Raw genomic sequence first — 25,634 nt, 5'->3', positions numbered from 1 at the left:
CAGGCCCTTCGGTCCACTGAGTCCGTGCCCGTACACTAACACTATCCTATTTACAAATTTACTGAAGCCAATTAGCCTACAAGCCTGTATGTCTCTGGAACGTGGGGGAAACCCCACGGGGAGAAGGTTTAAACTCTGTAAAGACTGCACACGTAGTCAGGATCGGACCTGGGTCTCCACCCGCTGTAAGGCAGCAACTCTACCGCCGTGCCACCCAATTGGTATCTGGAATGTGCTGCTAGATGTGGTGGTGCAGGCAGATATGATAGGGGCATTTAACAGGCTGTGAGTTAGGCACATGGACAATGCTGGGAATGGAGGGATCTGGATTGTTGCAGCCAGACATTAGTTTAAAGGCATTGTACCTGTAGATTGGTTTATGCATGAGAACCATTCTTTTGCTATTTACAGTCCCCCACCTCAATACTGTGGGTCGAAGGGCCTGTTCCTGTACTGGACTGTTATATGTCCTTCCTCAATGTAGTAGAGGTTGCACTGTTATGATTGCAAGGATAGGAGATGAGCTCAACAACACCATGGCAACACCCCCATGTTTGATGTTGGAAATGCTTCCAGCATCATGATCCTTTCCTTTGATGAATATAAATAGCACTGACCAGAAAGTTAGTTTTATCTTCCCTTTGTGTGCGGAGCACGCCAGCATATTGAAGACGCAAGAGACCACGGATGTTGGAAACGTGAGCAATACACAAAGTGCTGGAGGAACTCAGCGGGTCAGGCAGTATCTGTGGAGGGAATTGGACAGATGAAATTTATAACCAAGACCGTTCTCCAGAAGAAATGGCCATCCAGTTTAAAATCCAGTTACCCTTGCAAATCAATGTGATATTTTCTCTGGTTGAATGCCGCATCAATACTTAAGCCCTTGTCCCTCGATGCAAATTTACCCAAGAGCTCTCCCGATTTAACAAAAAAAAAAAATCAAACTCGTTGTACTCCATCACGAGTATTATTTTACTCTTGGACATTTTTCACAATGTTGAAAAAACTTCACGAGTTTCCGTGTTTCCCGAGTACCTGTAGTTAGCGTTACGAGCCTCTAGGAGACATCCACGAGCTCCGACGTACCCGCTATGTACATTCTACGTACTTGCCACGGGTTTGATTTTTTTTTAAACTCTTGGGTAAACTCGCATGGTGGGACTATGTTGGTCATAGAGTCATAGTTCATAGATTAATACAGTATGGAAACAGGCCCTTCGGCCCAACTCGCCCACACCGGCCAACAATGTCCCAGCTACCCTAGTCCCACTTGCCTGCGCTTGGTCCATGTTTGCAAAAGATACTGGAATTTGGGAACAGAGGGACAAGGAGGAGCATCTTTGGTCCCCTGATCTCTGAAGTCCAAGGAGACCATGGTTCTCTTCTGTGCAATGACCAAAAACCTTGGGAGAGGAGGCGGGACTGTAAATTAAGGATTAATCTTACAGTATGTATGCAATGCTAAATTTGAAATGGAGAGGTCCAGGAAAAGCAGCAGGTGATAAGGAGGTCACACTTTCGGGGTGGATTTTAATTAATTTTACTTGCATGCAACTGATACCAAAAAAAGACACAAGGTACTGGAGTAGCTCAGTGGGGCAGGCAGAACAGGGATAGGCAACATTTCAGGTCGAGACCCTTCTTCAGACTGACTGTAGCAGGGGGTGAAATAGCCGAGGGGGGGATGGGGGTGGGACAAGGTCTGCCAAGTAATAGGTGGATACAGGTGAGGGGTCTTTTACATGGCAGATGATTTGGCAAAGCCAGAGATTAAAAAGTCATAAGGGATACAGAATTAGGCCATTCGACCCATCAAGTCTACTCCGCCATTCAATCATGGCTGATCTATCTCTCCCTCCTAACCCCATTCTCCTGCCTTCGCCCCATAACCTCTGCCACCTGTACTAATCAAGAATCTATCTATCTCTGCCTTTAAAATATCCACTGACTTGGCCTCCACAGCCTTCTGCGGCAAGGAATTCCACAGATTCACCACCCTCCGACTAAATACATTTCTCCTCATCTCTTTCCTTTCATTCTGAGGCTATGACCTCTGTTCCTGGACTCTCCCGCAAATAATGGGAGACCAATAGTGAAAAGGCAAATAGTGTGAGGTAAGGAGATGAGGTTGGAAGAGTTGCGTCAAATGTGAAGCCAGAGGAAAGGAATATACATGGAAGAAGTCACGTGGGGAAAGACGAAGGGTGCTTCAGCCAAAGGATGAAGCCAGAGGAAGGTGACAAGGAACCAATTATCCACCATTCATTCACACACAAAGAGCACTTTTTCTCCCCTCACTTTTTCCTGAAGGTATGCAAAGCCTCTCACCATTGTTCTTTCAAGTAATTGGAGTATCTCCCTGGTTATTTCTTCAGACTGGAACATTTAACTTTGGTTTGCTTTTACTTGGCAGCTGTGAAGAACAGGATGCGTTCATCCCGTGTGTCTGGGTTGAATTCAAAACAGAGTCTTTCTGCAAAAAAAAAAAAAAAAAAAAATAAAAAAAATCCAGTTAATCCCCGTTCCCGAGAGTAGGAGATATCTTTGATACTGCTCATTGTTCCAAAAGTGAATCGTACAGCCCCACACCCTGTGCAGAACGGATTGATTAATAACAGGTTCTTTCTTCACGAGTGTTAAAAGCAGCTTAGCATGCAACATCCAAATTTCAGCACGAACCTCACACCAACATACCCAATATGAATATTCTAATACCCACTGCACATGTTAATGCAAAAATGACTCGGTGGACCATATTTCGAATTCATCTCGTTGGCATTAAGAGTTGATTCAGAAAGCCATAACATAATATATGTCCGGGCAAGACTCGTGTATATGTCCCCTTGCTTGCGTTGCAAGTGCTGCAGGTCTGGCTGTGAAAATGTCTTTAATTTTAGAAATTGCATGAATCTCTATGGCAGGCAGGGAACGTAGCTGCAGGCATGTTGGGGAATAGTAACACGTATATCCAAGTTGCTACTGCTTCACTGCTAGATATAGATAAGGACTAAATTCTCCACAGTTCACGGGCTCTGTAGTCGATGCTGGATGTGATACCTTATTTATTGTGGTAGAAACATAGGTAGGTGCTAGAGTAGGCCATTCGGCCCTTCGAGCCAGCACCGCCATTCAATATGATCATGGCTGAATATCCAGACTCAGTATCCTGTACCTGCCTTTCCCCCCATATCCCTCTATTCCGTTAGCCCTAAGACCTCTATCGAAATCGCTCTTGAAAACATCCAGTGAATTGGCCTCTACTGCCTTCTGAGGCATAGAATTACACAGATTCACAACCCTCTGTGTGAAAAAGTTTTTCCTCATCTCTGTTCTAAATGGCCTACCCCTTATTCTTAAACTGTAGCCCCTGGTTCTGGACTCCCCCAACATCCTACATCTAGCGTGTCCAAACCCTTTATAATCTTGTATGTTTCAATGAGATGCCCTCTCATCTTTCAAAATTCCAGAGTATACAAGCCCAGCCGCTCCATTCTATCAACATATGACAGTCCCGCCATCCCGGGAATTAACCTCGTGAACCTATGCTGCACTCCCTCAATAGCAAGAATGTTCCTCCTCAAATTAGGAGACCCAAAACTGCACACAATACCCCAGGTGTGATCTCACTAGGGTCCTGTACAACTGCAGAAGGATGATAATTATGCAGCTACATGCTAACATATATTGTTGCAAAGGCACTTAATTGTCTGTAAGTTGTAAGTTGTCTCTAGTGTATAGTGGGATAAGCTAGTACTAACGTGAATGGGTGATCAATGGTTGGCATGGGCCTGGTGGGCCGAAGGGCCTGTTTCCATGCTGTATCTCTAAACAAACTTAGATTAGAGAGGTCTATTATTGAGGCTTCACACCGATGTCTCACACACAACAGCAACATATTTGCCTCCAAGTCAGAAAATTTGGATTCAGTTTACACTTGGACAAAAATCAATGCTGACTCTTAAGTGCATCTTTTCAGGGAATGTTTGGGATGAAATGTAGAAATGATTGCTCTCTCAGGTGGATGGAGAAGGTTTCACAGCACGCGAGATACTGAAGAAGTGTAATTGCACCTGATCTGGCCAATATTTATCCACAAGTAAATATTTGTGCCCTGTTCCGCTGAGCACAGCCAAGTTCCCACAATTAACATCGTTTTCAGATTCCTATATCACAGCAGTAATTGCAACTATGAAATATTTCATAACGTAGGCGCGGCACAGTGGCGCATCGGGAGAGTTGCAGTCTTGCAGCGCCAGAGACCCGGGTTGGATCCTGACTACGGGTGCTGTCTGTACGGAATTTGGATGTTCTCCCTGCGACCACATGGGTTTTCTCTGAGATCTGCGGTCATTCGGGATTATGGGGAGAAGGCAAGAGAATGGGATTGAGAGGGAAAGGTAGATCAGCCTAGATTTAATGGCGGAGTAGACTTGATGGGCCAAATGGCCTAATTCTGCGGTTTCCTCCCACACTCCAAAGACGTACAGGTTTGTAGATGAATTGGTGGCATGAATATAGAATAGTCGCTAGTGTGTGTAGGATAGTATTAGTGTGCGGGGATTGCTGGTTGGTAGGCCGAAGGGCCTGTTTCCACGCTGTATCTCTAAACTAAACATATATGGTGCTATGGGATGGCCTGACATGGATGTGATAGGTGCCATACAATGCAAATCTAGTTTTGTTTGCAGCAACTCCCACCAACAGCCATTCGGGGTTATGGGGAGAAGGAAAGAGAATGGGATTGAGAGGGAAAGATAGATCAGCCATGATTTAATGGTGGAGTAGACTTGATGGGCCGAATGGCCTAATTCTGCTCCTAGAACTTATGAACAGTCTTGTCAATGGGAATGACCTGTATCAGTGATGCCACCGAGAAGGTCAAGTTGAATAGGGAAATGTTGAAGTTGTTGACCTGATAGATGTACATCAAATTATGAAAGGCATAGATAGGGCAGACAGTCAGAGTCTTTTTCCCAGGGTGGAAATGTCAAAGACCAGAGGGCATTGTTTGAAGGTGGGACGGGCAAAGTTTAATGGAGATGTGCGGGGAAGGTTTTTTTACACAGAAAGTGGTGGGTGCCTGAGACATACTGGTCGGGATGGTGGTGGAGGCAGATATGTTAGTGATGTTTAAAAGGCATTTAGATGGGAGCAAGAATAAGCAGGGAACGGAGGTATATGGATCACATGCGGGCGAGGAGATTAATTTATCCCAGCACCATGTTAGGCACAGATATTATGGGCTGAAGGGCCTGTTCCTGTGCTATACCTTTCTATGTTCTGAGTATAAACTTGGTTTATACTCTCTAGAATTTAGAAGATTGAGAGGGGATCTTATAGAAACTTACAAAATTCTTAAGGGGTTGGACAGGCTAGATGCAGGAAGATTGTTCCCGATGTTGGGGAAGTCCAGGACCAGGGGTCACAGCTTAAGGATCAAGGGGAAATCCTTTAAAACCGAGATGAGAAGAACTTTTTTCACGCAGAGAGTGGTGAATCTCTGGAACTCTCTGCCACAGACGGTAGTTGAGGCCAGTTCATTGGCTATATTTAAGAGGGAGTTAGATGTGGTCCTTGTGGCTAAGGGGATCAGGGGGTATGGAGAGAAGGCAGGTACGGGATACTGAGTTGGATGATCAGCCATGATCATATTGAATGGCGGTGCAGGCTCGAAGGGCCGAATGGCCTACTCCTACACCTAATTTCTATGTTTCTATGTATGTTTCTGTAACACAGCCTCCTTTTGGTTATCTGTTCCATAATGTTGTTACAACTTCAAGCTAGTAATTCCCTTTAGACAGAACCAATGCTAACATGGTAGATCAACTTATTGCTTCTCTTCCATTGAAAGGACACACACAGGCCCCTTAACAAGATGATTTTTTTTTGGCACAAGGAAGATCTCAAAATGCATTGTTTTTCAACCAAGTCACCTTTGGGAATTAAATTTTTATTAACTTTTGAATGCAACGTCACTTGCCATCATGCCTCCATGAAGTATATTGAAACTAAACGCAAAGTTCTGTCAACAGCATTGTTATTCCCACTACCCAAAAGACCCACTTATTGTTTAAGACTCTTAACTCCTGGCATCAACCATTCTTAAGGCATTGTTTGACGTATGGAGTTAAGACTGTACAAACTTTTCTGAAAATTTCTCCTGGATCGAGGGAAAATGTTACAGTTCCAGAAATCCGGATTGGATACCGACCTCTGGTGCTATTTGGGGGAAGTTTGCATGATCTCCCAGTCGGCCACATGGACCCCCCTGTGGGTCCTCCCACATCCTCAAAATGTGTGGGTTGGTGGATTAATTGTCCACTGTAAGTTTCTGGGGGTTAGTGTAATGCCCCTGTCCCACTTAGGAAACCTGAACGGAAACATCTGGAGACTTTGTGCCCCACCCAAGGTTTCCGTGCGGTTCCCGGAGGTTTTTGTCAGTCTCCCTACCTGCTTCCACTACCTGCAACCTCCTGCAACCTCCGGGAACTGCACGGAAACCTTGGGTGGGGCGCAAAGTCTCTAGAGGTTCCCGTTCAGGTTTCCTAAGTGGGACAGGGGCATTAGAATCTGCAGGGAGTGAATATGAATGTGGAGGGAACTGAAATAGGGTTTACTGTAGGCCTAGTGTAAAAATAGAGCCTTGATTTAATTTAGGCTGGTTCGGTTTAGAGATACAGCAAGGACACAGGCCCTTCGGCCCACTGAGTCCATGCCGACCAGCGATCACCTATATCCTAGTTCTGCCTTACACACTAGGGACAATTTACAGAAGCCAATTAACCCACAAACTCTGTACAGACAGCACCCGTGGTCAGGTTCGAACCCACGTTTCTGTCGCTGTGAGGCAGCAACTCTACCGCTGCGCCACTAATGGTCAACATTGAATCAATGGGCCAACTATGTTATTCTCCTCTCTGACACCTCTGAGATTTCTATTCAAAAAAACCTGGAGAGATTCCACCCCCAGAAACTAGACCATAAAACCACTTTATGATTTCCTAATTTGCTTTCTATCCACTTCTTGCTTTGTGTTTTTGTGGATTGTGTCTTCCTTTGTGCAAATTTTGATTCCAGTTCTATCTTTTTCCTTTCCCCTCACAAAGTCAACCTTAATAAAAAAACACTGGGCCAGGGGACAAAGTCCGAGCTACAAGACACTTTGAGACGTAAGAGAGCTGAGCGCGACGGGGTAAAATGGTGCTTATGGTCCGTCGAGCCCCCGATGTGTTTTCCAGCTTTGCAAACAAAGCCTTTGCGGCTTTTTCAGTCGAACATCTGCAGAAAGTGTTGTGTGTGAAGTTCAACTGCAAAATCAAAGTTGACGAATGCACATAATCGCCCAGTATTTTATCCTTCGTTATTTACACAGGGAATTGTAACCCAGTCTCGGTTTAAAAGGTGATGAATTTTCCTGTTGTTTATGATGGCGGAATAACTCCTGCATCACGGGAACCATGTCCGAGCCTCAAAGGGCGAGCAAGGGCGCAACGGGTGGTGCTGCTGTCTCAAGTTTTAAATCAATTTTTAAAAAAAAGTTTTTTTTCTACCAATTCCATATCCCAAGGAATGAACCTAGTGTTTTCTCCGCATTTTGAGCGGTCCGGGTTCTTCCTTGAATAATTTATCAATCCACATCTCTCGATCCCTTCAGTCTTGCTTTCTTTACTGCCTTCCCTTAGTCCTCCAACTGAAATGAAACTAATTGGCAATTACTTGCTCATTCGGCAAGTTTATTAAAGTCGCCTTGTGTATGTTGTGGGGGGGGGGGGGGGGAGCTCAGAGCTAAACTGAGGACCATTGTGGTTGGCTTGGTTCATCTGCCTCCCAGTTCGTGATTTGTTTAAACCAATGAAGGCACTGAGAGACCTCTTTATGAAAAGCACATTTCCATTTTATGATTCCTAAAGTGGTAATAAAATTACTTCTAGGGCCGTGTGCTCTCACGTCAGTGCTTCTGTTACTAACTGGGGTGATTTGCATTTAGGTGCTGCTGTCTATATTCGGCTGGAAGCCCATCTGGCTCTGCACCGATTTACATGTCTTCAGGTTGGGCTGCAGATGCTCCAAGTGCAAGTTGTAGACTCATCCTCTTTTTAATTTCACACTTCTGACCTTAAAGTAAAAATAAAAACTCGGGGAAAAAAAAATCACATGCTTATGGCGTGATAGCGCATCTGGTAGAGCTGCTGCCTCACAGCGCCAGTGACCCGGGTTCAATCCTGACTACGGGTGCCCTCTGTGTGGAGTTTGTACCTTCTCCCTGTGATCGCGTGGGTTTCCTCCAGGTGCTCAGGTTTCCACTCCCCTCCCAAAGACGTGCGGGTTTGTAGGCTAATTGGCTTCTGTAAATTGCCCCTAGTGTGTAGGAGTGATAGTGGAGAGGGGCGATTGATGGTCGGCATGGTCAAAAGGGCCCGTTTCCACGCTGGGTCTCTAAACATAATTAGAACATAAAACAGTACAGTACAGGACATGCCCTTCATAGAAACATAGAAACATAGAAACATAGAAAATAGGTGCAGGAGTAGGCCATTCGGCTCTTCGAGCCTGCACCGCCATTCAATATGATCATGGCTGATCATCCAACTCAGTATCCTGTACCTGCTTTATCTCTATACCTCCCTGATCCCTTTAGCCACATCTAACTCCCTCTTAAATATAGCTAAACATGGGGGCTCGTCTGGGATTTGAACCCGGCACCTCTCGCACACTAACCCTAACACTAACCTTAACCCTAACCCTAAACCCTAACCCACTTTGGTCCACCTTGTTAGTGCTGATCATGATGGCAACTTAAACTGATCTTTCCTTGCACAAGATCCATTTCTCTTCTCTCCCTGCATATTCATGTGCCCATCTAAAACCCAAATCATATCCACTTTCACCACCACCCCTGGTAGTGCATCCCAGGTATCCACCACCCACTCTATTGAAATCTTGCTCCATACATCTCCTTTCAACTTCCCCCCTCTGACCTTATAGGTAAGCTCTCTGGTCTTTGACAGTTCTCTGCTTGCAAAAAGGCTTTGGTTGTCTATCCTATCTATATGTTTCTCATAATGTTATATATTTCTATCAGGTCTCCCCTCAACATTCTGAATGAATGAATGAATGAATCTCTTTATTGTCATTGCACATGGTACAACGAAATTTAAAAGTCAATCCCACGGTGCGATTCACAAGAGCAATTTTAAAAATATAAGAAAAGGTAAAAATATATACATATTTTTTAAAAAATTACAGATAAATAACAATAGCAGCTGAGGTAGAACCATTCAGTTGAATGTGAGTGTTGTTTCTTATTTTGCATTGTTTAGTTCACGTATGGCTATGGGGTAGAAGCTGTCTCTGAGTCTGTTTGTGCGAGTTTTGAAACACCTGTACTGTCTGCCAGAGGGCAGCAGGTGGAACAGGTTGTGTCCAGGGTAGGAAGGGTCCTTCAGGATGTTGGCTGCCCTGCCAAGGCAGCGAGAGCTGAAGATGTCCTTCAGGGAGGGCAGTGGGCAGCCAGTGATTTTTTGTGTGGTGTTGATGACCCTTTGAAGGGCTCTCCTGTCCACTGCAGAGCAGCTGGCATACCATGTGGTTATACAGTACGCCAGCACACTCTACGCTCCAAAGGAAATCTAGACTTGCCCAACTTCTCCTTATAGTGAATATCCTCTAATCCAAGCAGCATTCTGCAAAATCTCTTCTGCGCCTTTCTAAAGCCTCTACATCCTTCCTGTAATGGGGTGACCAGAACTCACACAATGCTACAAATGTGGCCTCGCCAAAGCTGCAGGGTGATTTCCTGAATCGTATACTCAATGCCCCAGCTGATGAGGGCAAACATACCTCCTGTATAGCTCTGCCTACTTGTGTAGCTACTTTGGTTCCCTCTCTATGAGCATAGCACACTGGCTGCTCCACAAGTGTCCTGGTGCTTTTCCACTTTGCTATATCCACCGTTGTTGAGAGTCCCTGCATTGCTCTATCCTCTCGTTCGTTCTTTCACAGGAGCTCAATACACTGTGCAAGCCTCACTTGCTTTAGCTGTCCTGCTAGCCCTGTAGACTTTAGACTTGCAGCTTATTCAGGATTGTGAGGCAGAACTTTGGAAAGGGAGTGAGTCCAGATACGATGATCGGACAGGAAAGCACTAAAATGATTCAATGCGAGAAGCACAAGGAATTGTGGGGCAGTCTCAGCTCAAATTTCTAAGCGCCTAGAATTTTAAAAGTCCTGGGCCAATGCCCTCCTACTTAATTATTGATCACTTGACCTCTGGACCTGATATTCATTGATAACACACCATCAGTTACACCAACAATGTGTTATAAGTGTGGTGGGAGTCAGACTTACAGCAGGCAATCTGTTGTACAGTCAATTTACTCAAAAGAGTGTGCAGCACAGCGGTAGAATAGCTGCCTTACAGCGCCAGAGACCCCGGTTTGATCCTGACTACGAGTGCTGTCTATATGGAGTTTGCATGTTCTCCACCTTACCAGCGTGGGTTTTCTCTGGGATCTCTGGTTTCCTCCCACACTTCAAAGACGTACAGGTTTGTAAGCTTGGTATAATTGGCTTGGTATAATTGTAAATTGTCCCTGGCGTGTGCAGGATAGTGTTAGCGTGTGGGGATCGCTGGTCGGCGCGGACTCGGTGGGCTGAAGAGCCTGTTTCTGCGCTGCATCTCTGAGCTAAACTAAAAACAGTCTGTTTTAGAAAGTAGAGACACCTCCAGAAAAGCAGGATAATTTATCTGGAAACAATTGCAAGTAGTGGTGGATAGTTAAATACAAATTCTGTGCACAAAATGAATTTCAGTCATTTGTGAAATGAAACAAAGTGCACTTAAAGTTATTATCAGGTTAGAGAGCTTCTGTAGAGGTAAGAATTAACATTTCAGGTTGATGACTTTTCATCAGCTTGACACAGTAACATTTTTTCTCACTGCGGGTGCTGCCTGACTTCCTGAATATTTCCAACATCCTCTGTTTTACATGAATTGCTGGAGGGGGAACTCAGTAGGTCAGTCAGTATCTATGAAGGGAGTGGAAGGATGACTTTTCTGGTTGGGACCCTTCTTCACCTGCTGAAACGTTGTCTGCCCTTTCCGATCGATGAAAAATAAAAAAGTTATGAGTGTTTAAAAAATCTTGAGATCAGCTGATTGGTCCTCTCATCTGTTAATCATCATGATGAATGTATTGGTGGTTGGGGCAGATACAACAGTGGCATTTAAGATGCTTTTGGGCATATGGATATGCAGGGAATGGAGGGACGTGGTCTATGTGCAGGTAGATATGAAATGGACTTGATATCATGTTTGGGATGGTCATTGTAGGCCAAATGGCCTGTTCTTGTGCAGCACTGTCTATGTTCTGTCTGAAGAACAGTCTCGACCCGAAACATCACCCATTCCTTCTCTCCAGAGATGCTGCCTGTCCCGCAGAGTTACTCCAGCTTTTTGTGTCTACTTTTCTATGTTCGATATTCTCTCTGGTTTTAAGCAAATCGCATCAGTTGAGTTCTTGAGTAAAACCTAGAATGAACAACAAGCAGAAATCAACCGGTCGAATGTGGAATTTGATTTTTCTTTTGTTATGTCCATGTTGTTTTTACCTGTGCAACTGTAAAACAATCAACATGGTCAATTGATCTTCTAATTGAACAAATAAATTAAAAAAAGTGGAGAAACTGTAACACTTCCACACAATCTACTGAACGTTTTTCCTTCCATTATTTATCATGTAAAATAATATGTGTTTTATGATTGTGTTTATAGTTTGTTTGGTTGTTTGTCTTTTTGCACAAAAGTCCGCGAGCATTGCCACTTTCATTTCACTGCACATCTCGTATGTGTATGTGACAAATAAACTTGACTTGACTTGACTTGAAATCCCCATTTTATTCAGGTACAATGCATTGAGCTTGGCTTTCACACTCTGTGCAACATCGCGATTATTTATGACTGAGTTGCTGCAAACTTTAAAACAAAAATGGAATGTGGCTCGGGAGAGAAGAGGCAGAACAATCCCCTTTCCAAATCCAAGTTTTTCTTGGGTTGGTTCCAGCCAACTTTAACTCCCTTCTTCCTGACCCTCATCCAGATTTGGAAGGAGTCAGCCATTTTGTTTGTGCAGGAACAAGAGGCATCTACATAATGAATTGGACAAATGCTCAGTATTTCGAAACCTTTGACCAGTCAAGATGAGGTAGAAACCATTCGGCTTGAATTGTGGGCCAAAGAAAACACAAAAAAAAAGATTTTGTTTCGAACTGGATACTCGCTCCAATCTGCTTGGTGGGAGCATAACGCGATGCTACAATACAGAACAGTAACACAACTAAATCTCTGCAGTCGAGAAACCATACTCAGCCAACATCAATACTAACAGTTTGGGAGAATTTTTTAAGGAAGAAAAAAAAGTCAGTGTGCCATTTAGAGCACAGTAATGCTAAATGACTAGCTTATTTTGTGCAGTTTTAAGCCTCATCATTAAATATATTTTCTTACTAAATTAAGGTTTAGTGGTCCAAATTTATTCTACTTGTTAGCGTGCAGCCAAGGCTTTTCACTGTACCTCGATAGGTGTAACAATAAACTAAACAAAAATTAAACCTTTTGTTATTTTGTGGTTGGTGGTCACCTGCCTGGCTAGGTTTTGGTCACTGCATGTTATTCGAATAAGTAACTAGTTACTTGCAAGTCATTTTATTTCTACTCATTAAACTGTCGACCTTCTGAACTGTTCAATTGAGGACTGGACTAGGTGTACGTTGATTGTTGATGGGACTGGGGTACATAGTTTGGGAGGTCCAGAATCTCCATCCTGCATCTCCATTGGGATTCTAAACACGCCCCGCGATGAGGCTTCCTGTTAGGTTGTAGACATCGGAATGTGCAGATGCTGGATCCTGGAGCAGACCCGGAATCTGGTGTCCTGATGCAGGGTCTGGACCTGAAGCACGACCATTCCTTTGCCTCCACAGATGGTGCCTGACCCACAGAGTTCATCGAACACATTGTTCTTTTTCCTTGCTTCCTTTTCGGTTTACTGCAAAAAGGAAATGGCTGGAGGGCAAATACAGCAAAGGGAAGGGGCTTGTCTTCCACAGGTTGCCAACATGGAGATGCTTGCGTGGCATGTAAGAATTTACCAATCTGAGTCTTGTCCTATCTGCAGGCACCTGCATGTAAGTAGGAACTGCCAATGCTTGTTTTCATTGAAGGTAGACAGACACACATTGTTGGAGTCACTCAGCGAGTCAGGCAGCATCTCTGAAGAAAAGGAATGGGTGGTGTTCAAGAGAGTCAAGAGTCAAGAGTCAAGAGAGTCAAGAGTCAATTTAATTGTCATTTGGACCCCTGGAGGTCCAAACGAAATGCCGTTTCTGCAGCCATACATTACACACAAATAGACCCCAGACACAACATAATTACATTTAACATAAACATCCATCACATTGCTGTGATGGAAGGCCAAATAAACTTATCTCTCCACTGCACTCTCCCCCCCCCGATGTCAGAGTCAAAGTCATAGCCCCCGGCTGGCGATGGCGATTGTCCCGCGGCCATTGAAGCCACGCCGGGTGGTGCGAGGTCGCACACCGGGTCTTGGTGTTAGAGCCCCCGGCGTGCGCTCGCAAAGTCCGCGGCCATTCCAGCCGCGCGGGGCAGTGATGTAGGCCCCGCTCCAGGAGCTCTTCGACCCCGCAACTCGGGCGGGAGAAGTCGCCGTTGCAGGAGCCCTGAGAAGCGGTCTCCCCCCAGGGAGCCGTGGGCTCCCGGCGCCGTCGTCCACAGACCCGCAGCAGCAGCCTCCGACTCTCCGGTAGCAGCAGCAGCAGCAGCAGCAGCAGCGGCAGCGCTCCTCCACCGCTCCACCCGCTCCGGACTCGGCCAGCTCCGCGACGGCAACGGTGAGTCGACACCTGAGTCCCCGGCTTCTTCCTGTTGGAGGCCGCTCCTCGTTGCGGCCTCAACGACACCTGAGACCGACGACGAGAAAAGGTCGGGTCTCCAGTGCAGGGAGAGATTCAAAAAGTTTCCCCCCCCCTCCCACCCCACCCCCATCCCCCCACACACACACACCCCAACATAAAATAACAAAAACTACATAAAAACACAGACAAAAAATAATAAAAACGCGGACAGGCTGCAGAGGCCGCTGCTGGCCAGAGCCGCGCCGCCTACACGGGGTTGAGGTACATCATCAGATGGACTGAGAGTCTACCTGCTTCTTACCCAATGTAGATACAGTGAGTTTGGGATTCCCAGTTGAGATTCTCCTCAACTATTCCCAGTCAATAAACCCTCTTGTCCGTCCCTTTGCCAACTTTGTGGACCCAGTCCACAAGTGTTCAGCACGGTGGTGCAGTGGTAGAGTCACTGCCTTGCAACGCCGGAGACCCGGGTTCGACCCCGACTACGGGTGCTGTCTGCACGGAGTTTGCACGTTCTCCCCGTGACCACCTGGGTTTTCTCCGGGGGTTCCAGTTTCCCCCCACATTCCAAAGACGCACTGGTTTGTAGGATGATTGGCTTTGGTAAATTGTCCCTCGTGTGTATGGGGTGATGGCTGGTCGGCGCGGACTTAGTGGGAGGGAGGGCCTGTTTCCACGTTGTATCTCGAAACTAAAGTAAACTATAAAGTCGGGTAGCTTTCAGAACTTGCCAGCACTCGCAGTAGTGAGTGGCCGTGGAGCCACTTTTGGTCACGGACGTTGAGCTCATCACAGAGCCAGTTTTTTGTGATCTTGCTGCCTTCCAAAACATAGTTAACGTGAAGGAGCATGAATGTTATAGGCCTGGCAGGGACGATGATATAAATCAAATGGTCCCAACTGGATCCTCTGGTTTCCTCAACATCCCAGATATGTGGGTCAGTAGGCTAATTGGCCAGCCACTGTTGTGTAGGTTGTGGTAGATCTGGGTATAGTTGACAACAACTTGGGAAGAATAAAGAAATATACACAATTGTGGAGGATTAGTGTAAAGGGATTGTTGATGGCTCGCACGGATTTAGAAGGCTGAAGGGCCTGTATCCGTCTGAATGTCTCGATGACTATGTTTCCTTGGCCAGGTGTGACGTTTCTTTAGAGGTAAGAGATACAGCATAGAAACAGGCCCTTCGGCCCCACTGAGTCCGTGCTGACCAGCGACCACCCCGTACTAACACTAACACTATCCGACACACTAGGGACAATTTACAATTTACAGAAGCCAATTGACCTACAAACCTGCACGTCTTTGCAATGTGGGAGGAAAGTGGAGGAAACCCACAAAGGTCACGGTGAGAAATGACAAACTCCGTACAGACAGCACCCGTAGTCAGGATCAAACCCGGGTCTCTGGCGCTGTAAGGCAGCAACTCTACCGCTGTGCAACCGTGCCACACCGGTTTGACCTGATATTGAAGGCTCCAATATCAGGTCAAAACTGCCTCCCAGCTCAGTGAGCTGACGCCTCTGGTTATTCCGTCTCGTTGGGATATTCCCAGGGATTCAGGAGAAGGTCCTGACTCCTGTGTCTTGGGTGGTCTGTGGGCTAGAACCAGGCAAGTCTGGCACGTTGCCCAGACGTCCATGACAAGCGTATTGATGCTGCAGGACCTGCCCTTGTCATGTCCTAACACAGAGCCACATTGACCTCTGGTGATGAGTCACATTTTATCATCATGCGATCTTAAACAATGACTTGATGCAACTGAGCTTTCATGTCATTTCAGATGGCATCAAAGATTCAACCAGGATATTATGCATCTGGAGGCATCAGATTTTCCTCCTCAAATGGCCATTCCTTGGGCAGCCCGGTGGCACAGCGGTGGAGTTGCTCCCTGACAGCGCCAGAGTAATCCAAGTTCGATCCTGACTACGGATGCTGTCTGTATGGAGTTTGTACGTTCTCCCCGTGACCTGCGTGGTCTTTCTCCAGGAGCTCCAGTATCCTCCCACACTCCATAAGGCGCACAGATTAATTGGCTTGGTATAAATGTAAAAAAATGTCCTTGGTGTGTGTGGGATAGTGCTAGTGTGCTGGGATTGCTAGTAGGCATTGATTCAATGGGCCGAATGGCCTGTTTCCGTGCTGTATCTCTAAACTGAACTAAGTGGGCCGAATGGCCTACTCCTGCTCCTATTTCTTTCCCTTGTGGTGAACCAGGTGAAATTATTAAGGCAAACTGTTGGTTCTGTGGCTAATAAAACTAACTTTATATTCCATGTTTTTTTAATTAACCGCATTTAAATTCCACAGCTAACATGGTGGGATTTGAACTCGAGTTCTCGGATTATTCATCCTCGCCTCCAAATCTCTGGCTCGGTAACATAACTGTGGGTTAGTATGCCCCCTAATTGGGAACATGCACAGTCCAGGTTTATGGCTGATGGAATGGGGATCTGGGGAGCAATATCCCAGCAGGGATCAGAGGTTCTGGAGGGGAAGAAAGGGGAGCAGGCGGACAGAGGTGGAGAAGGAACTGATTCCAGCTCACACTCGCACGCCTCTGTTGTTACCGGCAGGTCCATCTTTAAGAAGGTCCGGTGTACCTTTGTTTCTTATTACCAACTGCTGCCTGCCATGGCCCCCTCTCTAGCATGACATACTGTCTATAGGAAGGCCAATGCTGTCCTACACTGCCACACACACACACACACACATGCACGCTCACACACACACAAAACACATACACACACTCAACACACGCACACACCCTCTCACACTTACACAAATATACACATTCTCTCTCTCACACTCACACACTCACAACACGCACACACATTCACTCTTCAAAACGTACACACACACACACGCTCACACACACTATCTCTCACACACATACACACACTCAACACATGCACACACCCTCTCACACTTACACAAATATACACACTCTCTCTCTCACACACTCACACACTTACAACACGCACACACATTCACTCTTCAAAACGTACACACACACATCAAATGCACACACACTCTCTCACACACACTCTCCCAGCACACACTCCCTCATACTCATATACACACACACACACACACTCTCTCTCTCACACACACACACACAAACTCTCTCACACTCATTCACTCTCTCTCCCCCTCTCCAAATCTCTCCCATTCTCTCTCTCTCTCTCTCTCTCTCTCTCTCTCTCTCTCTCTCTCTCAACACACTCTCATACTCACACACTCTCCCTCTCACACTCACACACACTTTCTCTCTCTCCTTCTCCCTCCCTCTCCCTCTTTCCCTCCCTCTCCCTCTCACATAACTCTCTCCATCTCTCTCTCTCCCTCCCTCTCTCTCACACACACACACACACACACACACACACACACACACACACACACACACACACACACACACACACACCTGCATGCGCTGGGTTTTGTTGACATCAGCCTCTTGGAATCCAGCATTCCCGAGTGTCCTATTTATATCCAGTAATGCCCACTTGCTTCCCGTGTGTGTTTAGATTGTTAAGGCGCTCATATTTCCTCTCTTGTAGTGGCTCATATTTCTGTTCTCCCTGAATTCTCCCTATTCTTAGTTATTAAATCACTTTTAATGCAGTAATTGGAAATCTGACCAACATGTAGTCAAAGCCATACATCATTGTACATGTAGGATATAAAACTGCCTCTGAGAAGCCCAGTTTCCTCTTCCTTGCTAAAAACTTCCTCTCCCACAATTACGATCAACTTTACAAAGTGTGTCTGATATTGAAAAATGTTGCCAGTTCTGGAGTGGCACCTCTCTCTCTCCCAGGGCAGGGCAGAAACCTCAGAACTTCTCAGCTGTTGTGCCTTTTACCTGTACCTTCAAAATCCTCGCTTCAATCACCCCTATGTTTTTATTTCTTAGCAATGTTTGGCTGGCTGCTGGCTCTCTGGACTTTTCAACCCCCCCTCTCTCCAAATAGAATCACAGAAAAATAGGTGTAGGAGTAGGCCATTCGGCCCTTCCAGCCAGCACCGCCATTTAATATGATCATGGCTGTCCATCTAAAATCACTACTTTTTCCCCATATCCCTTGATTCCTTTAATCCTAAGAGCTATATCCAACTCTCTCTTGAATACATCCAGTGAATTGGCCTCCACTGCCTTCTGTGGCAGAGAATTCCACAGATTCACAACTCTCTGGGTGAGGAAGGTTTTCCTCATCTCAGTCCCAAATGGCCTACCCCTTATCCTTAAACTGTGACCCCGGGTTCTGGACTCCCCCAACACTGGGAACATTTTTCCTGCATCTAACCTGTCCAATCCTTTAAGAATTTTACGCGCTTCTATAAGATCCCCTCTCATCCTTCTAAATTCCAGTGAATACAAGCCCAGTCGACCCATTCTATACGATTCTATAAATCCTACGATCCTTCTGCCTTTTGACCTCATTAAAGTTGTGGCGTTTCCCTGCTGAGTTTCTCCCAGCCTCGGAGTGCGTGAAGTGTTGCCTTCAAGGGCGACTCTTTCAAACTTCACAGATTCTGACCGACCTGCTGTGTATTTTCCACATTTGAGAGAGAGAGTATTTGTGTGTGAGGCTGAAGGAGGGTCTCTCGACTGGATAAGTCACCCGATCCTTCTACCCAGAGATGCTGCCTGTCCTGCTGAGCTACTCCACCATTTTGTGTCTATCTTCGGTATGAACCAGCATCTGCAGTTCCTTTCTAAGTAAAATGATTGGGTAATGTTCATGCACCTGACACTCACCCATTTTAATGTGAACTGGTTAATGGATCTGTTGAACAGGCGGAGAGAGAGAAAGTTAATATGTATTAGAAAGAACTGCAGATGCGGGAAAAATCGAAGGTAGACAAAAATGCTGAGAAACTTAGCGGGTGAAGCAGCATCTATGGAGCGAAGGAAATAGGCAACGTTTCGGGCCAAAACCATTCTTCAGACTGATGTAGGGTGGGAAGAAGAAAGGAAGAGGAGGAGCCCGAGGGCCGAGGGAGAGCTGAGAAGGGGAGGAGACAGCAAGGGCTACCGGAAATTGGAGAAGTCAATGTTCATGCCGCTGGGGTGCAGACTGCCCAAGCGGAATATGAGGTGCTGCTCCTCCAATTTCCGGTGGTCCTCACTCTGACCATGGAGGAGGCCCAGGACAGAAAGGTCGGATTCGGGATGGGAGGGGGAGTTGAATTGCTGAGCCACCGGGAGATCAGGTTGATTATTGCGGACCGAGCGGAGTGGTTGGGCGAAGCGATCGCCAAGCCTACGCTTGGTCTTACCGATATAGATCAGCTGACATCTAGAGCAGCGGATGCAATAGATGAGGTTGGAGGAGATGCAGGTGAACCTCTGCCACACCTGGAACGACTGCTTGGGTCCTTGAATGGAGTCAAGGGGGGAGGTAAAGTGACAAGTGTAGCATTTCTGCATGTATGTCCTATATGTTAATATGTATGTTCCTCTGCTATCCTTTGGCAACATAATCTCAGTATCCATTGATAAAAGAGTCCAGCAACATATTTTAAGCCACACAATTCCATATTTCTCTTGTGTGTCCATTTCACATGCATGTGTTCTGGTTTGATTTAATCTAACCAAGTATGGATTGTTTGCAACTTCTGTTATCTAATCAGGAAGAGATCGTCATCACTGTAGTTGAGGTTCAGTGAAATGTACAATGATTATTCTGGGAACTAAAATAATTCTAGTTTTGAGAAGATTTCTCTTGTTTCCTTTGGAACGGATACATTTTCTGGTTTGAAGCCTTCAAGATTTTTTGAGGAAATTGAAATAGCTCATCGGGCCAAGTTATTCAATATGGCAAAAGATTCAAATACTAAGAACACAAGTTAAAAACTGGAGTCGAAGCACAGGAAATCGGACGGAATTTGTATAACTCTGAGATAATTGTGGAATAAGCCAGCGCCATAGCCATTAAAGTAGGTTCATGTTTAAGAAACAGTTGGATGTGTATCTGAAAACTGAGTAAGATTCTGCAAAAATGTTTGCGCTATTGTGTACCGTTTTGGCGCAGTTCCGTGATCTCGCAGACAGACGGACAAACAAGACGAGACTTTTAATAGTATACTAGACCAAGTGCAGACCCGTTGGGTCTGCTCCCCCAATGGTGTGATCCCCCAACCCAATATTACACCATGCACCCGTCTCCTCCAATGGAACTGAAGCCGTTCCCAAATGTAAGATTCCAGCACTCCCCTGCCTCCCTCAGCAGTGGATTAAAAAAAAAAATCCAATTGCACCTCCCCCTGCCTGCTGCAGCAGTGAAAAGTTCAGAGTGTTCCTGTCTTGCAACTTTGTTGGAAGCTGATAGGAAGGAGCAGCCGTCAACGAATCAAAAGGCAGAAAGGCAGCCGGACGGCAGCCGGTCGGATGGCACGAGAGTTTTATATATTAATAGAATAGAATAGATAGATAGATAGATTTAGTTTGGAGATACGGCGTGGAAACAAGCCCTTTGGCCCACCGATTCCATGCCGACCAGCGATCACCTGCACGCTAGTTCTACTTTACCCCACTTTTGCACCAAACTTGGGACAATTTACAGCCAAATAACCTGCAAACTGAAGATAGACACGAAAAGCTGGAGTAACTCAGTGGCTCAGGCAGCGTGACTGGAGAAAAGGAATAGGTGACGTTTTGCGTCGAGACCCTTGCATGTCTTTGGAATGTGGAATGTTGGAATGAAGCACCCAAAAAAAAACCCCACGTGGTCGCAGGGAGAACGTACAAACTCCGCACAGACAGCACCTGAGGTCGGGATCGAACCTGGATCTCTGGTGCTGTGAGGCTGCAGATCCACCTGTGTGCCACCCTTAGGTTGAGGTCTAGGCTTATTTTTGGGCACATGTACAGTATGAAGGTACAGCAAAAAGCTTTGTCTTGTATACTGTCCAAACAGTTCAGATATGCTATACATACCATACAATCAAATCAAGCATGTTTTGTTCAGAGATTCAGTGTGGGAAACAGGCCCTTCAGCCCACTGCATCTGTGCCAACCAGCGATCACCCGTACACTAGGGATCCTACAAACAGGGGCAATTCACCAGAAAAGCCAATAAACCTGCAAACCTTCAAGTTTTTTAATGTAGGAGAAAACGGGAGCACCTGGAGAAAGCCCACATGGTCAGTGGAAGAACGTTTGGGTTGTTACGGGTTTGGACCCATGTTCCCGATGTTTGGGGGAGTCCAGAACCAGGGCTAACAGTTTAAGAATAAGGAGTAAGCCATTTAGAATGGAGACTTTTTCTCATAGAGAGAGTGGTGAGTCTGTGGAATACTCTGCCTCATAGGGCAGTGGAGGCAGGTTCTCTGGGATGCTTTCAAGAGAGAGCTAGATAGGGCTCTTAAAAATAGCGGAGTCAGGGGATATGGGGAGAAGGCAGGAACGGGGTACTGATTGGGGATGATCAGCCATGATCACATTGAATGGCGGTGCTGGCTCGAAGGGGCCGAATGGCCTACTCCTGCACCTATTGTCTATTGTAAAACTCCGTACAGACAGCACCCGTAGTCAGGATCGAACCCGGGTCCCTGGTGGTGTAATGCTCCTGTCCCACTTAGGAAACCTGAACGGAAACCTCTGGAGACTTTGCGCCCCACCCAAGGTTTCCGTGCGGTTCCCGGAGGTTGCAGGTGGTTGCCGGAGGTTGCAGGTAGTGGAAGCAGGTAGGGAGACTGCCAAAAACCTCCGGGAACCGCACGGAAACCTTGGGTGGGGCGCAAAGTCTCCAGAGGTTTCCGTTCAGGTTTCCTAAGTGGGACAGGGCAGAATCGGCAGCAAGTCTACCGTTGCCGTGACGTACAGTAGATACGGTGGAAAGGAAAGGTTTTATCTTCTAATGATGGTATAGCCACGTAGAAGCCTTGAGCTTTTCAATAAGATTCTGGTTATGTACTATTTGCATGGTCAACCTCCACACTTGGACTATTTAATAACAGACTTTGGTGTGGTCTCATGCTGGAGATATAAACAAAACCAGGCAACATCTGCTGTGGGGGAGTTCATTATGTTAATCCTGAGTTCACTTGGCTCGCAAATGGGCTTCTCCTCCTACACTCCAATCTCTCCTTCTTTTCTTCCTTTGGTGGGATTCTGTGGCTCACTCTCCAGCCGTGTTTGTCTAAGGATTGTGCTGATTACTTGGCAGTGTCTCCGAGCTTTGTTTGGGAAAAATGCCCAGGGAATGCTGAGTCTTGCAGATTTTTAGTGCAAACCACCATGAACGATATGGAGGTGGGCTGGTCCCCCGGGACAGATTGGGATCGGGAACTGCAGAGATGAACTCCGATATCTGGAGGAGAAAATAACAAACAAAGAGTGACTAAATTGGTGTTCCTTTTTTTTTTGCCACATGTGCTTGGTGGTTTGAAATGTTTAACCTGGTGTGCAAGTCACAAAATTAAACCCTTGGTGTGCTGAGTTCCAGCTGAGGTCAGGTAGTGATATCTGAGCCTTGCACCAGAGGGATCGAGAATTGTTGCAAGGGATTAGATCCTTCCCATCAATCCCACACTCATTCAACTGACCACCCATTTTAAATTCGGCGATGACACCCACCATTGCTGGATAGATTACAGATATTGATGAGTGAGAGTATAGGAAGGATATCGATCGTCTGATTGAGTTAATAGGTCATGCCCCTGTCCCACTTAGGAAACCTGAACGGAAACCTCTGGAGACTTTGCGCCCCACACAAGGTTTCCGTGCGGTTCCCAGAGGTTCCCGGAGGTTTTTGTCAGTCTCCCTCCCTGCTTCCACTACCTGCAACCTCCAGCAACCACCTGCAACCTACGGGAACTGCATGGAAACCTTGGGTGGGGCGCAAAGTCTCCAGAGGTTTCCGTTCAGGTTTCATAAGTGGGACGGGCATAAGCCTACGATGAGCGTTTGTCGGCACTGGGCCTGTACTCGCTGGAGTTTAGAAGAATGTGGGGGGAGACCTCATTGAAACGTACAGAATAGTGAGAGGATTGGATGTGGAGAGGATGTTTCCACTAGTGGGAGAGTCTAGGACCAGAGGTCACAGCCTCAGAATTAAAGGACGTTCATTAAGGAAGGAGATGAGGAGAAATTGCACTAGTGAGAGGGTGGTGAATCTGTGGAATTCTTTGCTATAGAAGGCTGTGGCAGCCAAGTCAGTGGATATTTGTATTGGTAACCAATAAAACCTGTGTACGGGTGATTGGTGATTAGTGTGGCCGAACGTGGCCTGTTTCCACGCTGTATCCCCGAACTAAACTAAACCTAAATATCTGTAAATGCCATCTCTTCAGAAACATACCAAGCCAAGTCAAGTCAAGTCAAGAGAGTTTATTGTCTTGTGTCCCAGATGGGACAATGACATTCTTGCTTTGCTTCAGCACAACGGAATATTGTAGGCATGAATACAGAACAGATCAGTTTGTCCATGTACCGTTATACCAAACGATTTCTTAAATGTAACTTCATTGCCGACTTTATTAATTGGTCTTTGTGAATTACCTCTTGTGTGTGTAATGGATGCAAACGTGGGATATCATAGAACTGGTGTGAATGGGTGGTCAATGGCCAGCATGGATTCGATGGGCCAAAGGGCCTGTTTCTGTGCCGTTTCTTTCTAAACTCTAAACATCGCATTGATTAAGGGCAGATTTCCAAGCCACAACTTAAGGATCTCTTGTACCGGATTGAGTTATTCTTTCGGCCACCATGTAGACGCCCCTGGACTCTTGGTTGCGGACTCTGTCCACCTTCCGGGACATGGAGATAGTCAGAGAATGACTGACCTGGGAATTTTCCCCTGTATTCCCAAGCATCTCCCTGGAATTTCTCAGAGATTCTTGGGGCACAAGTCCAGAGACTCCCCGGGTGTTGCATTCACTAAGATTGGGGAACAGGAACTGTTTTGTTGCCATTGGTGTACACAAAATGCTGGAGTAACTCAGCGGGACAGGTGGCATTTGTGAAGAGAAGGAATGGGTGACGTTTCGGGTCGAGACCCTTCTTCAGCTACTTCTCCCATGCAATTTTAAATTCTATAATGGCCTGCTTCCTTTATCATCCTTATTATTTTTGCATATTTTAAATTTAATTTGTTCTTTTTCTCTCTGCATCGTCTATATCTCTCGTTTCACTTTCCCCGCGACTTTCAGCCTGAAGAGAAGGCTCTCCACCCGGAACGTCACCCATTCCTTCTCTCCAGAGATGCTGCCTGCCCCGCTGAGTTACTCCAGCAATTTCCCCATCTATTGTGGGTTTAAACCAGCATCTGCAGTTCCTTCCCACTACACCAGTGGTGGGTTGATGTGAATGAGGAGCTGGCTCGCCGGCTCCACCCTGTGGCTGAGGAAACACACAGCAAGGTGGAGTAGACCTGGAAGGTCTGGAGGTGTGCAGCTGAACAGAGGCGAAGGCAGGCCAACATTCTGAATCAATAAGGAGATTTTTAATTGGCACTGCACACAGTCTCCAAGGCCAGATCTGCTGCATCCAATTTCTTTTACTGCGAAGGAATTTGACCTTGGAATGTCCAACACAACGAGTAAAATTTGGATTTTGCCCTGACTGTGAAATGTCCTCCAGGGGGAAGTCTCTAACTGCTACAGTCTTGCTACAAAGCAGACGCTTTAAACTTTAATAAAAAGGGATTTTTGAGTTGCTTTGGCCAATGTTCATCCCTCCTCTCCAGCGAAGGCTGCCTGGTAATGTCCCTGCAGACTTGCGGCCAGCTCCCACCACCCTCTCCCGTCTTCCCAACCAAAGTGTTGGTCCCCTGAAGCACAAAAGATCATTGTCAGCATGTTGGTACACAAAAATGCTGGAGAAACTCAGCGGGTGCAGCAGCATCAATGGAGTGAAGGAAATAGGTGAAAACATTGCCAGCATGTTGACGGTGGGGGGTGGGGTTACAATTTGCTGCTGTCCCACCCACAGTCAGTGTGGAGAGTGTGGCCTGACCGGGGGGGAGCAAATCCCAATTAATTTCCTCTCTCAGCCCCCCAGCAGCCCAGACCTACCAAAATGCCTGTGCTTGGGCCCCCCATTGAGGCTGGTTAACTGGCCATCACCCCAGCTAGCGATGTGCTGTAACTATACCCACCCAGTCTAGTTTAGTTTGGAGATAGAAACATAGAAACATAGAAATTAGGTGCAGGAGAGGCCATTCGGCCCTTCGAGCCTGCACCGCCATTCATGGCCTGATCATCCAAACACAGTTATCACGTTACCTGGCCTTCTCTCCATACCCTACTGATCCCCCTGGGCCACAAGGGCCAAATCTAACTCCCTCGTAAATATAGCCAATGAAACTGGCCTCTCACTACCCTCTGTGGCAGAGAGTTCCCAGAGATTCAACAACCAGATACAGCGCCCTGCAGCCCCCTTGCCCACACAGACACCCCACACACAATCAACACACAACACACACAAACACACACACAACAACCCACAAACACACAAAAAACCACAAACACACAACCACAAACACACACCAACACACACACACACACACACACACCACACGACAATTTTACAAATTATATACCAATGACAATTTTCTGCGTTGGAGTGTGGGTGGAACCCGGGGCAACCCCTGAGAAAAACACACGCAGGACCACGGGGGAGAGTGCCCCAGTAGTGGGATCGAACCCTGGGTTCTCTGGCGCTGTAAGGGCTGCACACGTCTCCCGT

This window comes from Leucoraja erinacea, chromosome 35 (assembly GCF_028641065.1).
Source record: "Leucoraja erinacea ecotype New England chromosome 35, Leri_hhj_1, whole genome shotgun sequence".
NCBI classification, from domain to species: Eukaryota; Metazoa; Chordata; class Chondrichthyes; order Rajiformes; family Rajidae; genus Leucoraja; species Leucoraja erinaceus.
Note: the sequence above shows the minus strand (reverse complement) of the source record.